Genomic DNA, 16148 nt, shown 5'->3' on the forward strand with positions numbered 1-16148 from the left:
ATCTGCAGGCGCCTGGCCAGAGGGCTGGGTTGAGCATCATACTATGCACTGAAAGGTTGCAGGTTTGATTCCCAGTCGGGACACATACTTGGGTTGAGGGTTTGGTTCCAGATTGGGGCACGTACAGAAGGCAACCAATCGGTGTTTCTCTCTCTCCCTCTCCCTTCCTCTCTCTCTCTAAAATCAATAAAAATATACATTTAAATAAATAAATAAAAATAATCTGCAGGCCCAGTAGGGCTGGAGGTTCACCAGTTTGACATTTTTGGAATAGGAAATGTCAATGCATTTGTTGTTGGAAAGTATTAACTGGAAGTACCTCAATGCTAAGTAATAGGAGGTGGCATAGGCCTGTAGCCATAGCAAGTACAATGACTTTAAGGTGAAGCTATAAAGAGCTAGAATAAGTACATATTGTAAAGGAGAGAGCCACCCTAATTGGAAAGCAAGAAAACAAGATGGGGAAAAAGCACTAAAAGATAATTAATGTAATAAAATAAATTTTAGAAACCTTACTGGGACAATAGAGATGCAATAATGATAACTATGTAGTGTTTGACTTATTAAGTAGAATGGTTTATATCAAGTGGATTAGCAGCATCATGTGACATATAGTAGGTACTCAACATAAAATATATATATACATATATATCTGTATATATCTATATCTATATATATGTGTGTATGTGTGTGTGTGTGTGTGTGTGTGTGTGTGTGTGTATTCCCTTATTTTCCCTTTTCTTAAGCCTTTGTTCTGTTACACTAAAATTTAACAGGCACTAAAAGAAAAAGCAAGCTCATGGCAAAAAGCTGACAAAGTCCCTCGATACTCGTGTGTGTGTTTCTTCAAAGACAACTGATAATATTTCCATGAGATAATTAACAAGGTGGTGATGACAGAGTGATTGAAGTGCCTCATAAGAAATGTCATTTCAAAATACAAAAATGTCCTTGCATCTCCTTACTGGCTCTCTTTCCTGTACTGTGGGTTCAGTGATTCTAAATCCTGTGCCAAGGAAGTTGCTAAGCAAATGGTCTCGAGGATTCTTGTGGATGATTCTGAAAAAGCTAACAATACTCTGTTTAGGAAGGTTGGATCATTGACCTTTTTAAAAATTGTAATTTTATATTTTAAAAACAATGTGGTGATTATGTGAAAAAAATTATTTACAGTTTTAAAGACTGATAATTTTATCACCTTCACATACCCTTCAGTCCAATTTTTATCCCCTTGTATAGTACATGTCTTTATCTCTGTGAGGTCCGTGTTTTCTGTTTCACTTGCCATAATAATCCAAGGGCCTATAGCAGTTCTTTGCACATAGGAAGTCACTCAAATATCTGTTCAGGGAATAAAGGAATGAAGTTCTGAAATGATACATGTACAGCCAATTTTGTATTCTGCTTTGCTCACTTCTATTATGTCATGAATCTTTTATGTCTCTGCAAACTTCAAACAAATCATATTTCTCTACCCGTTTTGTTCATTTTTCTTCTAATTATAAAATCAGAAAAACGAAAGCCTGGGGGGGAAAAAGTCTTGATCTCACTCCAGAACCAATCACTTTTTACTTGCTGAGATATTTCTTGTCGTTTTTGTTACATAAAACTTTTTCTTTAAATGTGGAGTTTCTATTCAGATTCTTTCATTTGATGTGACATTGCTAGTGCTTTCCTATGTTATGGGAAACCCGCTGTCATCATTATTTTATTTTATTTATTATTTTTGAGAACAATGGTTTATTGCTTTTTCATCCAAAGCTTTGTGAAAATGTGTGTGTGTGTGTGTGTGTGTGTGTGTGTGTGTGTGTGTATGATCAAAGTTTACAGACTGCTTAGTTCAGACTAAGAATGTAAGATGTGAGAACCTGGTCCACCATGGTCTATGCACTGGAGTCTGAAACAACTCCCCCAGACTTGCGAATTGCCTTTACAGATGCTGCATCCCATTCACACCATCTCACAAGACATCCTTGGCTCATTAGTCTAAGTCACTGGAATTTACAGAGGATTTTTGGTATGGTTTTTGGGGTTTGTTTTGTTTTTCTTCCCCTCCTGCTATAAAATGAAATTTTCAGTTCATTTCTGGAAAAATAAATTGATCAATAAATTCACTTTGTTCTGCTTCTACTTTACACGAAGCTTCATATGCAGCTCAATACCTTTCACGCTGCATTTTCTTTTCTGCTGTTAGTGCTTGGAGTTGCTGTTGTTGGGCTTCTCTGCTCTGCTCTAGATTTGAGCGAGCTTCGAACACAAATGGCCTTTATCTCCTCATTTTCTCCTTCTTTTGCAAGTTGGTCAACAAGCTCAATTAAACCACCAACCATTTTCTGAAATTGGCTAATTTTGTCCACAAAGTCCTTCCACTCTTCCTTGAGCTCTATGGTCTTCGGGGTCACTTCTGGGTCCAGATGGGTTCAGCTCATCACAGGGCAGCCCTGCTTCACCCAGGATGTCCTTGACCATAGCTGTTTCCCTTTGGGCTTCCCTGCCAACCCATAGCAACCACGTGTTGCCTGTCACCATTATTTTATCAACTTCATATTATCCCAAATTTTTAGATATACCTAGAATGTTGACATTTCAATTCTTTTTATAGTTTTTGTCGTAAAATATTTCTCAATAAATGTCTTCGTTTATAGATTCTTTGTCCACTTTGTAGAATATTTCCTTAGCATATGTTTCTGGAAAGTGAAAATAAATGCTAGTTAATTGGAGTATTTCCAGGGATCTATGTCATATTGGGTATATTTTCTACACACTTGTATAGCTCAGCATGTCTTTGTTAGTTTTATTACAAATAAGAAGAAAATTGACAAGGCATAAATACCTTTCCCAGACAAATTCAGTTAGATATCACTTTATTCTCTTGAGCATTTAATGTAGCAGAAATGAGAAACCCATGATATTTATATTTATTCCTTTGAAGTTTACTTTTTTTTCTTTTTTCCAAAATGGTTGACAGTTTTTTTATTAAAATATCTTGCCAGATATGTCTAAGTACAGTTCATTTTTATTGAGTTTGCCAAGAATGAGGTGAGTCCATCAAGCTGAGATTTTTTTTTTAAACAGAATTTTTCATCAGAGATGTCTTTGATTAGTCCTTCTGTTATCAAATGGTTTCTTTCTTAGGTATACCATAATTCTTAAGTTTATTTCCCATACTAGGTGACTAGTTTATATCCAAACCAGGGCAATTTCGAAAGTGAAAAGGGGAGCAGTTAACAACTACACAGGACAATAGGCATAAAACAGGAATTGTCTGAGTACCAACTGAGACACACAGCCACCCCGACTATCCTTTTCCCGTTATTTACAGATCTTGATTCTTGTGTTCTGTATCCTAAAAGATTTTCTAAAATTGTCTTCCAAATCACTAATTCAGTGCTTACCAATATTTATCATGCCTTGTATGCTTCTAAAACATATTTGAAATTTATTATAGAATTTTCAGTTTTCCTGTTTCCATATTTTTCATTCCATCCTATTATTGTTCATCTCAACATGTACATGTTCTCCTCTTGTGGATTACTCATATTTCATAAAAGTCATGTTATCCTGCTATTGTTTCAGTGTCAGGGTCTTTGTGGGTTTTTATCTAATTTTCCTTTGGCTTCTAAAATAAATCATTTTCCAAATGCCTTTCCTTTTCTTCGCCTGTTCTGCAGCATTTGTACAGGGCCCATGTTGTTTTGCTTTTTTATCGGGTGGGTGGAGGAGTTCTTATTCTAGAACAATAAGAAATCTATCTAAACCCTCTGTTTGCCAACAAACAGGCAGCATAGATTGATAATTGCCTTCCTTTGAATTCACTTGTGCTCTAGCTGAATCCCTTTCTAATAAATACAGCTGGACATGAAGTTGCTGAGCACATCGCCTAAAACAAATCCCAGTCCTTAGCTGTCACCACGCATGTGGTGTTATGCCCTGCTGTGCCAACCTGGAATCTGCTCCTCCCCTGCTGTGTGGCTTTGTGATAACATGAACCAGTAGCCTTTTCAAAATATATAGCTAGGCTCCATCCTAAACCTCCTGGGTCAAAATCTTAGGAGACGTAGGTTTGTGCATGTAAAAGATAATCCACGTGTTTCTGATAAATGCCCACCTGGTTGGGAATCACTGATCTGAACCAAAAGTTCAATACACTGATCTCTACTGAATGATGTACATAAAAAATAAAGACACAGCTGATGGTTTGCATGCCTACTAGGATGATTTCTGATTCTGCTACCTTCTATGATGCTTTTCTTGTGAAAATTAAATCTCTCCCATACACACTCCACTTGGAGATTCAGTTTTCATCTACATTAAAAATATGTATTCTTTTTAATCAAAGAAGGGAAGTGATTGAATATCATTCTGACTACCTCAAAGAGCAGAACCCATGCAGTAGAGGGGCCCTGGTGACTCTTCTAATTGAACTAAGTGATAGAAGGAAAGAGATGATAGTCATAGGAGTGAAGAGCCAGAGGATCCAGATTACCTGAGTTTGAATCCCATCCCTACGAGTTACTTTGCATCAAATCACTTAACCTTTCATGGCTTAGTTTTTTCATCTATAAGACAGGGATATTAGGATCTGTTTCATTGAGTTTTGAGAAAGACTAAATGAAATAACTTACAGGAAGTGTTAATAAATTCCTGATACATATTTTGTGTTCAAAAAAATATTAGCTACTGCCCTGGCTGGGTGGCTCAGCTGGTTGAGCATCATCCCATATACCAAAATGTTGTGGGTTAGATTCCTGGTCAGGGTGCTTGCTATTTCTTTCTCACATCGATGTTTCCCGCTCTCTCGCTCTCTTTCTTCCCCTTCCTTTCTCTCTAAAATCAATAAAAACATATCCTCAGGTGAGGGTAAAAAAAAAAAAGAAAAGAAGAAGAAATATTAACTACTATTAATTCCAGACACAATTATCAACTTCTTTTTTTTTCCTTCTGATTCCACCAGCTTGTAGTTTATGGAACATCCTTCCATTCCAGCAATAAGTTGATTGTGAATAAAAGTTTTTAGAGTTGCGGGCTTTCATATTTTCATGTCTCATTTGATACTTCAAGTGGGAAATTGTAGAATGCTGCATCAGGTCAGTTCCTGAGTTTTATTGGGATTTTATGGATAAGTCCTTGAATGGTGATCCATCACTGTAATTTCAGTTTGAACAGGCAATCAATCATTTCATTTTTGCCCATGCCTTTATGCTATGTCCTATTGCCTGCCTTGCCTACCTCATTTCTTGTTCTATCTACTTCTGTGACTTTGGAGCAGTAACTGGTTTGAAACCTGTCGGTACTGGATAAGCTAGTGAAGTCCAGGAAGGAAGTTGTTCTGTGTGGTTCTAAAGGCCCCCATGGGTGATGGCCACGAGGTGGGCAGTTTAGCTCAAAACCGAGATCTTTCTAAGCTGTCCTAATGGCTCAGTAAACGGTCAGATGTGTGCCTCACTGCTGTATCAGTAAGTGCTGCTGAGGAAAAAGAAACCACACCAGTTATTTGAGGAGAGAAAAGTTAATATAATATATAATTAACTAGGTACAGAGTTGTTAGATGACTGGAAGAACAATAAGAGAGCTCTATGGTGTGAAAATAGCAAATTCTGGAAGCAGTTACCATCCCTGGAGCTGAGGATCAATAGGAAGAGGCTAGAATATTAACACTCAGAAGCTTCGAGGAAAAGCTCTGTGAAGCTGAAACTCAGATATCTGAGAAAAGGGAGTGCTGGCCATGGTGTCTCTGAGCTCCAAGGAGGGGCCTAAGGGACTTGGATCCAGACCTCTAACTAGTAGGGTAAAGTGATTCTGCAAGGGCTGCAAACGTTGAAGAGGATTTAGCGGCTTTCCTGGAAAGGAATGAAGGGATGAAGAAGCGTTGCTGGGGTGATGCTTAAAGGGGCCTCAGAAAACCCCCAGGAAGCAAACAGAAAGCAGACGAGGAAGCCGCCTCCCCCTCATGGCCTCTATTGGCAGAGCCTACCAGGATCCCCCCTCTTTCTTCAGCCTTGCAGTCTCTCTTTAGTGGCCTCCACTGGCAGAGCCTACAGGAGCCTATCCCCCAGCAACGCATAAATGTGGTTTGTAGACTACTAGCTCTAGCATTCCAAAACAGAGAGAGAAAGGTGGGTCTGGAGCTGAGAGACAACAGCCATATCTAATACTCAAAGTATGAAGAAATAGTCATGATTGCTAGCATTCATTGCACCATTACGGTCGTGCATTATCCCATATGGTTCTTACTAAATCTTCTCTCATAGCTAATATTTTTATCCTCATATTATTGTGACAAGATTAGGGATTACTTGTTCAAGGTCACTTAAGAACTTTACTTGCTTAAGGCCACTCAGCTAGTAAGAGGCACACCCAGGAATCAAGTTCAGTCTGTGTAGCTCCAAAGCCTCTACACAGCTCTGCCTCCTACAGTGAATGGCGTTGGTGCTATAGTTTCTTCTGAGATGCATTTATGAGCAATTGATGTCTCTTTGCTCAACACTGTTTGATTTTGTTTTATTATCAATGAAATTATTATTTCACAGCATTTAACTTACTATGTTAGGCATGTGTGCCTCACTGCTGAGAACTGTGGAGACTGGGCAATTTTCCAGTTCATCTGTACTAAACAGATAGTTGAATCCAACTATGAAATTTAGAAAAAAATGTATTAATGTGAATTATTTGCTTTGGCCATCTACTTTGTCTTTCAGATTTTCTGGAACAATGCCTGGTTGCCAGTTGACTTCATGCCACATAATGTCACTGTAATTGTTTGGCAAAATTCCTCCCTTGGGTACCTCATCACCAGAGGTTGACTCTCCTCAGTACCTCTCCATTTGAAAAGCAACTTGGATAAACTGATTATGCAACTTTGCCATAAATAGAAATCTCTGAGTTACAAGATGGATCTATGAAACAGGGTTGAAATTGGAAAATATCAGCCTGCTGCAGATCTCTAGACTAGAGATCTCTATTTAGATAATACATTATTGCCCTTAAGAACAGATTTGGGGCATCAATCATTGCCAAACCTTAATATACCCACTGAGTTCCATAAGAGATTACTAATATTTGCACATATTTTGGTATTCTTCATGCAACAAAAATAATTTTTGACTTAATTTGTGTTTATGCTTGAGACTTAAAAAACAATAAGAATTTTCTGACATCGAGAATTTGGTTGGAATACACAATCATTGTTATTCGTCATTCAACATTTTTTGATAGTTGAGACCTAGATCATTAATTATCTTAACTCCTTAGTTCCACTCACCCACCTCAACTCTGCCCAAACTCCCATTGATCACTTACGTGTACATACTAAATGAGTTTTGTTTTGTTTTTTTAAGCCTGGACTGATATGGCCAATATATAAAATCTAATCTCTTTATGGTCCCTTCTTCTGGCCTCCCAAATTACTGGAGTTCATTCAAGAGTTCTTTAAAACAAAGGATTTCCATGAAAAAGTGTCTCTTTTACCATTAAAGAATAGTCATTATTCTTTAATGGTAAAAGAGACACATTGTATATAGAATAAGTCTAAGTTTGGGATATTTGAACAACACTTTTTAAAGGCCCTTAATATCCTCATATTATAGATATGGTAGATCATAAAAATAACATTCCTACATTTTCTAACAGATTCTTTCATAACTAAAAGAGGAATAAGTACAGTATGAAGGTACACTAGAGCGTCTCATTTCCTTTAGGTCTTGGGTAGAAAGCATGAGCCTTTTTTTTGTATCTGTATAATAACAACAGTAAGTCTCATTTGATGAGGATTTTACCGTTTATAAGGTAATTTTAGTTCACACAACCTCACATACACATAACATTCTACAACACGTCTGGGAGGAAGGTATTACTCCCCCAAGTTACAAAGTTATAAAGAAACTGAGCCTCGGGTAGACTATTTTACTGAGCCAGTATTAAAATGAAATTTTCTGATTTTAAACCCAGTCCTCTGTCATCTAAACCACTGCAGATTCAGAGATTCTTCTTCTGAGAACTTAGATAGTGAGTGTGTGAGCGGCTGTGGCACCAATGGCACCAACTCTAAAGACTTTAATCACCAGGCTCTGCTGCATCAACAAAACCAGGGCTAGTCTACCAGAGATCCCCTAAGCAGAAAGTTGTGCTCTGTTTCATTAAACGATATATTCTTTAAAACTGCCTTTAGATTACCCTTTGGCATGCGAAAATTTATCATCATCTGAAGCTGTTGAGATGGATAAATAATGAATCTTGTTTCCTTCTGGAAAAGATGGTTAGAATTTGCTGTATTGATCTTGCATACATATTCACATATTTGCCATTAGCTCCTCTTACTCATGTGTAGCCTCTAGAAACCTTAAGCAACCCATCTAGGAAATATCAATTTCAAAAGGGGAAAAAAACACTCTAATTGCAGCCCAGGATATGGGGAAATGTGAGCATGTTGTTAAAAGAGTGAGTACATTGCCAAGGGTCATGGGAGCATTTTGAAATTGCCTATGTGTTATGAACATTTTTAATCTTTCTCGGAGGTTTTTTAAAACATTTACAGTAGTTAAAAATTTAATATTGAACCCTGGCCGGTTTTGCTCAGTGGATAGAGCGTTGGCCTGCGGACTGAAAGGTCCCAGGTTCGATTCCGGTCAAGGGCATGTACCTTGGTTTCGGGCACATTCCCAATAGGGGGTATGCAGGAGGCAGCTGATTGATGTTTCTCTCTCGTCGATGTTTCTAACTCTCTATCCCTCTCCCTTCCTCTCTGTAAAAAATCAATAAAATATATTTTAAAAATTTAATATTGAGCTTTCTACTATTATGTGAGATTCAGAAAATATGTCCTATATTCATGGTGGGAGTTTACTGCAGAATTTAATGTGAGAGTCCACAGAGTTTCTTGAAGGACTTTTAATAAACATCTGGGAGACATTAGTGTAGATGTTAAAATTTTGGAGCTGGAGGCTCACTCATCTGGTATAAAAATGTAAGGCTAGCCATAAAAATGCATAGAAGAAATAATCTCATTGTTTCTGAAGACTTATGTCTTAAACAAGTAATGAATTTAATTTGGATCTCTAAACCAAAATGACTCATTCATTATTAATTATCATTATATAAATAGAACCTTATCATGGTAGGTATCCTATAGATAATTTCTGGGTCACATTAATCTCTATCTATGACCTTGAGCTCATTGTGGGGGTGGCAGGGAAGCCACAGTACCCCATCTCTCCTTTCATGCAGAGCATTCTATTCCCACTATGATTTAGCAATACTGTCACATAGTTCCCTAGTGCCAGTGGAGCAAAATATGCTTTCATTGGCTCTATGTAGAAAGTCATCACAAAAATGACATTCTCTTGTTGGAAAATAAATTTAAAAGGCACATGATGCTAGTCTATCACTGGACAACCCATTCTACATAATAAATAATATCAAATCCCTGAGAAATCATAAAATTCAATTAGCTATTCAAGTCCTAAAATGGGAATGCATTAGTCAACTTAGTGATCTATTGACTACTATTAGCACTCAGTTACTGACATGCCTCAGGACCCTTTATGATGAATAATATTTTATTCTGATCAGCTAACTCATTTTAGACTCTTCATCCAAATGGTAGGATGTTCCCATTCTCTTTTTATCTAGGTCTGTCACATAGTCACACCTTCAAGGACTGCCCCTCCCACTTTTTGCATTAAGGAACTCCCTCTTTTCCTCGCCTGATAATCAACAAGATGCAACTGGTTACCATTTATGGGAAAGCCATCCCAAAGAACTATCAAAAGAGAAGTGCGAGCAACTTCTGACTTCATTCACCTTTCCACTGTCCTCCTCATCAGAAACATTAAACATGAAGAAGGGTGGGACATCACCCTTGCCCACAAGCTCCCATTCCAACGGGGAAGTAAAAGTTCACTATCTACTAATTTCAAATCATTAGGATGATTGGTCTGCCACAGTAAAGGATAAAAACAATTGCCTTGATATTACCTTAAAACTGTATGCATATTATGTAGTGTTAGAAATGTTTCCTTAAACTAAAGACTTAAGTATATTAGTAATAGTTTACTTCTTTTTAAAAAATATTTTTATTGATTTCAGAGAGGAAGGGAGAGGGAGAGATAGAAACATCAATGATGAGAGAGAATCATTGATTGGCTGCCTCCTGCACATCCCCTCCTGGGAACTGAGCCCACAACCCGGGCATGTGCCCTGGCCCGGAATCAAACATGTGACCTTCTGATTCACAGGTCAACACTCAACCACTGAGCAACACCGGCTGGGCTACTTCTTAATTAGATGACTCCCATCTATATCTATTTCTTATTTCTGGGGCTTGCCAATCTGGGATATTTTTAAAAGCATAATAGAGAAGGTATCACTGGGACAACCAAAAGGGAGGTCTGTCTTGACTGTGCCAAAGATATGCAGGACCAGACAATAAACCAACTGTAAAGTAGAGCAGTCAAAGGATTTGAGTTTGCATTTTATCATTTTACCTTATTACACATAAACAATTATTGGTGGTAATAACAAAGCTAGCCAGTGCGCCCCCAGTTCAGTTGATTGATGGTTACCGTGGACAAAAAAGTAAAGGCATTTCTGCTGATGTAGCTTCAGCCCTGGGCGACTTGCGGACTGTAGCACATAATGCTACACTCCATAAAACAAAATAGGCTGCTGGGAAATTTTGCACTGCATTTTTAACGTACTATCTCCACAGCTGACATTTCAACATCATGATTGTTTACTCTCCTGGGAAATGCTGGCATCTTTTGCAAATTTCAGTGGCTGTTGAATAATTGCCGTTGGGATGTTACTTGCTTCTCATTTGCTGACTTAGTCTCCCACCTTATTACAGGTCTGTGATTTCTTTTCTGAAACCTGTGAGTTTCATCTGCAAGTTCTAAATAAATAAATAAGGAGATTGATCCTCTTGGACTTGGTCATTTGGCAATACATTCATTCTCCTCCTTTCTTTTGGTGTCCCTTGTACGCATTGTTCTGTATTTTTAGATAAGGATTTGGGTAAAGAATGAAATCTGTGACCAAGGAACAAATTGAAGCTTCCTGGTCTCTCTGGGAATTAAATGAGCTGTTACTTCAAAGGAACCTATGGTGACCTCCTCTAGCGGCACACTCTAGTGCTTTGGTGCTTGGCCCCATGGGCAGGGAGGACTGTTTTTCTAATAATGTGTCATAAATTAAATGTCATAATGTCAGTTTTTCCAGTGCCCTGACTGCATAATCTGATATCCTTAAATATTTCCTCTCCACACTAAAGCTTTATCTACAGGTGGCTAGAATGTGTCACAAAATGGGAGTTAATACTGTTCACTTCTTAGAGTTATCATTGAAGGTGACATATTCATCCTGAATTCACATTTACCCTGAGACAAACCATGGCCAGCCCGGGAGTTTTTTATATGCATCTGACCCGTATTTATTTGTTCTGACTCCGCATTATCTTAAACAACATTGATTATATTGTAGGAAGTGGGAAGATCAGGAGAAGGACTACCAAATTGTCAGTGAGGAGCCTCTGTGTTCTTCTGAAAAGAAGGTACTAGAATTAGGTGGGGCAGAACAGGATTAGAGGGAATGAAATATAATTTAATTAAATTCTTCCTATTTCAGTTCTAATGCCTCTTCCCTAAGAAAATCTTCCCTGATTCCCCACTGTAGGTTACCCTGGAATGCACTCTCTTTATATTCTTTACCTTAGGTTCATAGAACTTATCACTATATTATGAATTTACTTTAAATGATACTTCCCTTCATTTTTTAAAAATAAATCTCATGAGGTAGTAAAACATAGTGATTGAAAAGATGTCTCTTGAGCCTGATTTTGAATCCCATCTTGGCTTCTTACAGTTGTCTGACCTTCCTCAGTAATATGGGGATGTGAGTAGTTCCTACATCACAGAGGGTTGTTGTAAGGATTGAATGGGTTAATGGTTGTAAAACACTTAGGACACTTAGGACACTACTTTGCACAAAGTAAGCGTTCATCCAACAATCATTATTTTTATTGTATTAACATATTCCTCACCTTAAGACTCTAAGCTCTGTGAAGACAGATGACATGTCTGTTTTATTCACTCCCATCACATTCCCAGTATATGTTACAGTGCCTGGCACATAATAGCAATTCAATAAATATTTTCTGAATGAAATATAGTACCTAGAAACATGAGTCAGTTAATCTGGAAGTGAATATGACCTCAAACACCGAAAGATTACATTGGCCTCTCTCTAACATTATGTTGAGGTATTGAATGAACTAACTAGCCCTATTCTATCAAGATATATATACTATATGAGCCCTGGCCAGTGTGACTCAGTTGGTTGAGCATCCTCCCATGCACCCAACTTGCAGAGGTGGGAACCTTTTTTCTGCCAAGGACCATTTGGATATTTTTAACATCATTCTCGTGCCATATAAAATTATCAACTTAAAAATTAACCTGCTATATTTGGTCAAACAATTAATTAACTCACCCTAATGCGTTGGCAGGGCCAGACCAAATGATTTCTAGGGCTTTATATGGCCCTCGGGCCGGACGCTCCCCACCCCTGAGTCCTAAAGGTTGACAGTTCAATTCAGGGCACACATCCATGTTGCAGATTACATCCCAGGTCAGGGTGTATGTGGGAGGCAACCTATCGATGTCTCTCTCTCTCTCTCCCTCTCCCCCCACCTTCTCCCTTCCTCTCTAAAAAAAAAATCAACAAAAACATGTCTTTATAAAAGATATACTATATGAGGATATTTTAGGAAACATAATTTGATCCACTGATATCCAATTTTGCGGTAAAGAGCTGTGTCACAATGAGTTTTTTAATTATAGCTAAATTGTCTCATTGTTTTAAGACAGTAGCCAAAGCAGCAAGCTGTTTGAATATGATAATGGTTCCTAGTGTCCAGTAAATACAGACACTTGCCATTATTGTGCTCCTATTAAAGGAAGCCCTTGGCTTTTTGTTTAAACAGGAGAGAAAGCTATAATAAAGCCACAAGGAGGTAAATGTTCAGATGAAGAAATGTAGGGACCCCGGTAGATCAAGAGCAAGACAGACAGGTGGAAGTGAAAAGGAAGAACCCAACAGGCTTGGATGGAGCCAGAGGTAGCGAAGAAAGACAGATTTCTATCCGTCAACCACCCCAAAATAATTATCCAATATGTCTTATCAGTCAAAAAATGAGCTTTTGAAGCTTTCAGTAAAAAAGATAGATTTTAATATATGATTTAAAAATCAGGCATCCTGAGTCCGTGAGTCAGTCAGCCACAAACACCATCAGACATCCATCTAGGATCCGAGGATATAGTGAGGATCAAGTGCCTGGGCCCTCTAGAAACTTCCATTTCAGTAGTGAGAAAATATTCAACAAGTAGGATGATTTTTGTATTGATCAATGCTCTAAAGAAGATAAAATTGTTCTGTGGAGAAAAGGATGAATTTCATGGTGGGTGGTGCCGTGGGAGGCTGCTAATGTTTGACGAAAAGCCCAGAAATTTGAGCTGAGCCCTGAATGGTGAGAAAGAATCAATCATCTGGGGAAAGAGTGTTCCCACTTTGCATAAAGAAGGGGCAGCATATACAATGTTAGAGGAAAATGGCTTTGAGACCACACAGGTGGAGCAGGGCCAGATCATTGAGGACAAAGGGTAAAGAGTTTACATTTTGCTTTCATCGCAGTGGGAAGCTATTAAAGTGTTTTAAGCAAAGATATGATATGCATTTAGAGTTTTAAAAATATCACTCTGCCTGCTCTGTGTAGAACTGATTGCCAGGCAGGCAGTGGTGGAGGCAGGGAGACTAGTGAGGGGCTGTCACATTAGCCCCGGTGACAGATGGAGGCTCACTCCAGAGGCGGTGTGATGATGAAAGCGATTGAATTCTCGACATATTTCGGAGTGAATGGGACTTAAGGATGGATTGATGAGTGATATGAAGGGATAAAAAGGATTAAAACTGATGTCTTAGTTTTTGGTTTGAGCGATTGATGTGCATGATGGTACAATCATGGTGACTTGGGGAGGACTTTCAGGGAAGCGGATTTGACACAGGTATCTGGAGTGGGACTAAGAGAAAAGAACATAGAAGTCTCTGGACTTGTTAACTTTCAGATGCCTAACAGGAATCCAAAGGGAGATATCAAGAAGGCAGTCAAATATAGAAGGTCCAGGTTGGAGAATAAAGGGCATAGGTGGTATTTAAGTTTAGTAGATTGGAGTGTCGATAAGAAGAGGAGAGGCAAGGACAGAGCCCTGGGCTGCCTCAAATTTATAAAATGACACTCTGAGAAGAAGCAACTGGTGAGGTAGGAAGGAAATGACATATGGGATTGAGGAGCATAGAGGATGACGTGTTTCAAAAGTAAACAACTGTGTCAAATGGTATCTAGAGGTTGAGTGACAAGTAGAATGAAAATCAGCCTTTGATTTTAGCAGTATTTGTCATTGATTGTTTTAATAAAAATTGATGGTAGGTTTGAAATTCCTAATAATGGAAAGTGAGTAGATAGAAACTATTTTTGTTTGTTGATTTTAAAGAGAGAGAGAAAGAGACATCAATATGTCGTTTCACTTATTTGTGCATTCATTGATTGTTTCTTGTATGTGCTCTGACTGGGGATCAAACCCACAACCTATAGGGATGATGCTCTAATCAACTAAGCTACCCGACCAAGGCCAAGGAAGTAGAAACTTTAAACATCAATAAATATTCAGACTTGTGCTGAAGAGAAGGAGTAAAATATGGAGTAGTAGCTGGAGGAGGAAAGTGGTTGATATTAAGGAGATTTGTAAGCTGATGGGAGATCCCAGGGGAGAGAAACTGCTGAAGCCAATTCCAGAACAAGGTCAGTAGGGAGGTGAGAGAGAGGAATGAAAAACTACCCATCATTTCTACAACTGGAAGTTGCCAGATGCTTCAGGAACTCATTCTGGGCTTGCCTCGCTTCAGCTCAGAGCAATCTGTATTTCATTTCCTTGAGAAAGTTAAGCATCTTCACTTTTTGCCATATACACTGTGGCAAACCAGACTAATTCAGGGGATGGAGAGGTTTATACTGTAGGTTAGTTGTCTGCATTTCCCTCTCCCCATCCTCCGTGCCATCTATAGCTGTGTCTCTGAATTCAAGTAAACAGAAGCTTGCTTGCTTTTCTTTAATGCAAAATGCAAGATACTTTCTTAGTAATAATAGATGCATAGTAATAATACATGTGTTCTTTTTAAGTTTTAAAATCATGATAAAACTTCTGTCATCTTCCTTTATCTGCCCCTTCACAGTCCATTAGCCCTTAACATAGTCGTGTTTATTTACTGCTATTTCCATTTACTTTGTTAGAATATTCTTCTAGGTTGGTTGCTGCAATTTCAGTTATTTCTCCAGTTCTATAATGGTACCTCACTTTAGGTACCTCTGTATAGTGGTACCTAAATGCATCAGTGTGGAGCATTTAAACAAATTGCATTATGAATAATTTATAAAGCACAATAAATGTTTCCCCACAAACATTTTGAGTGTAAAGAAAATGACTGACTGACATGCCCTAAGTTTGTGCGGATTCTGATTCACTTGTACTTCTAAACAGTGCCTCAGGGGCGTGTGCACTTGACAGTTCTGTCGGTCCTCTGGACGTTCAGGTGCCCCTGTTTTGATTGACACCGGAGAAGATTTGTGTCTTCTTAGAAGGATAAGATTTTATGGGAATGCAGATAATATTACTCTGCCCTCTGGAGAGAAATTGTATTAGTCAAAAATGAAGGAAAATGACTCATAAAAAATCGACACACAGCTCAGCTGAAGGTCAGAATTCTCTGTCTAAATCTAACTATACATCACCATTTATTCATTCAACCCACAAATCTTTGCTGTGGTTCTATTTTCTGGGCACTGTTAACTTGGAATCCTATATAATAAAAGGCTAATATGCAAATTGTCCCCTCGGGAGTTCGACCAACTGGGAGTTCTACCACTCACTATGATGTGCGCTGACCACCAGGGGCCAGCGTGGAATGAAGGAAGGCCCCGGCCGGCAGCCAGCAGCCAGGGGAAGGAAGGCCCTGATTGGCCCTGATCGCTGGGCAGGCCTAGGGACCCTACCCATGCACGATTTCGTGCACCAGGCCTCTAGTTTTACTATACAAGATACCAT

The 16148-nt window shown here is 38.5% G+C and overlaps 1 protein-coding gene and 1 pseudogene across 1 annotated transcript in view; one reads left to right on the forward strand and one right to left on the reverse strand.

The window, feature by feature from the left end:
• The window catches only part of GRIN3A (glutamate ionotropic receptor NMDA type subunit 3A), a 136086-nt gene that overhangs the window by 17313 nt on the left and 102625 nt on the right, over nucleotides 1-16148 (forward strand).
• On the reverse strand, nucleotides 2073-2469 carry LOC102430500 (annotated as a pseudogene).

Source organism: Myotis lucifugus, unplaced genomic scaffold, assembly GCF_000147115.1.
Source record: "Myotis lucifugus unplaced genomic scaffold, Myoluc2.0 scaffold_43, whole genome shotgun sequence".
Taxonomy (NCBI): domain Eukaryota; kingdom Metazoa; phylum Chordata; class Mammalia; order Chiroptera; family Vespertilionidae; genus Myotis; species Myotis lucifugus.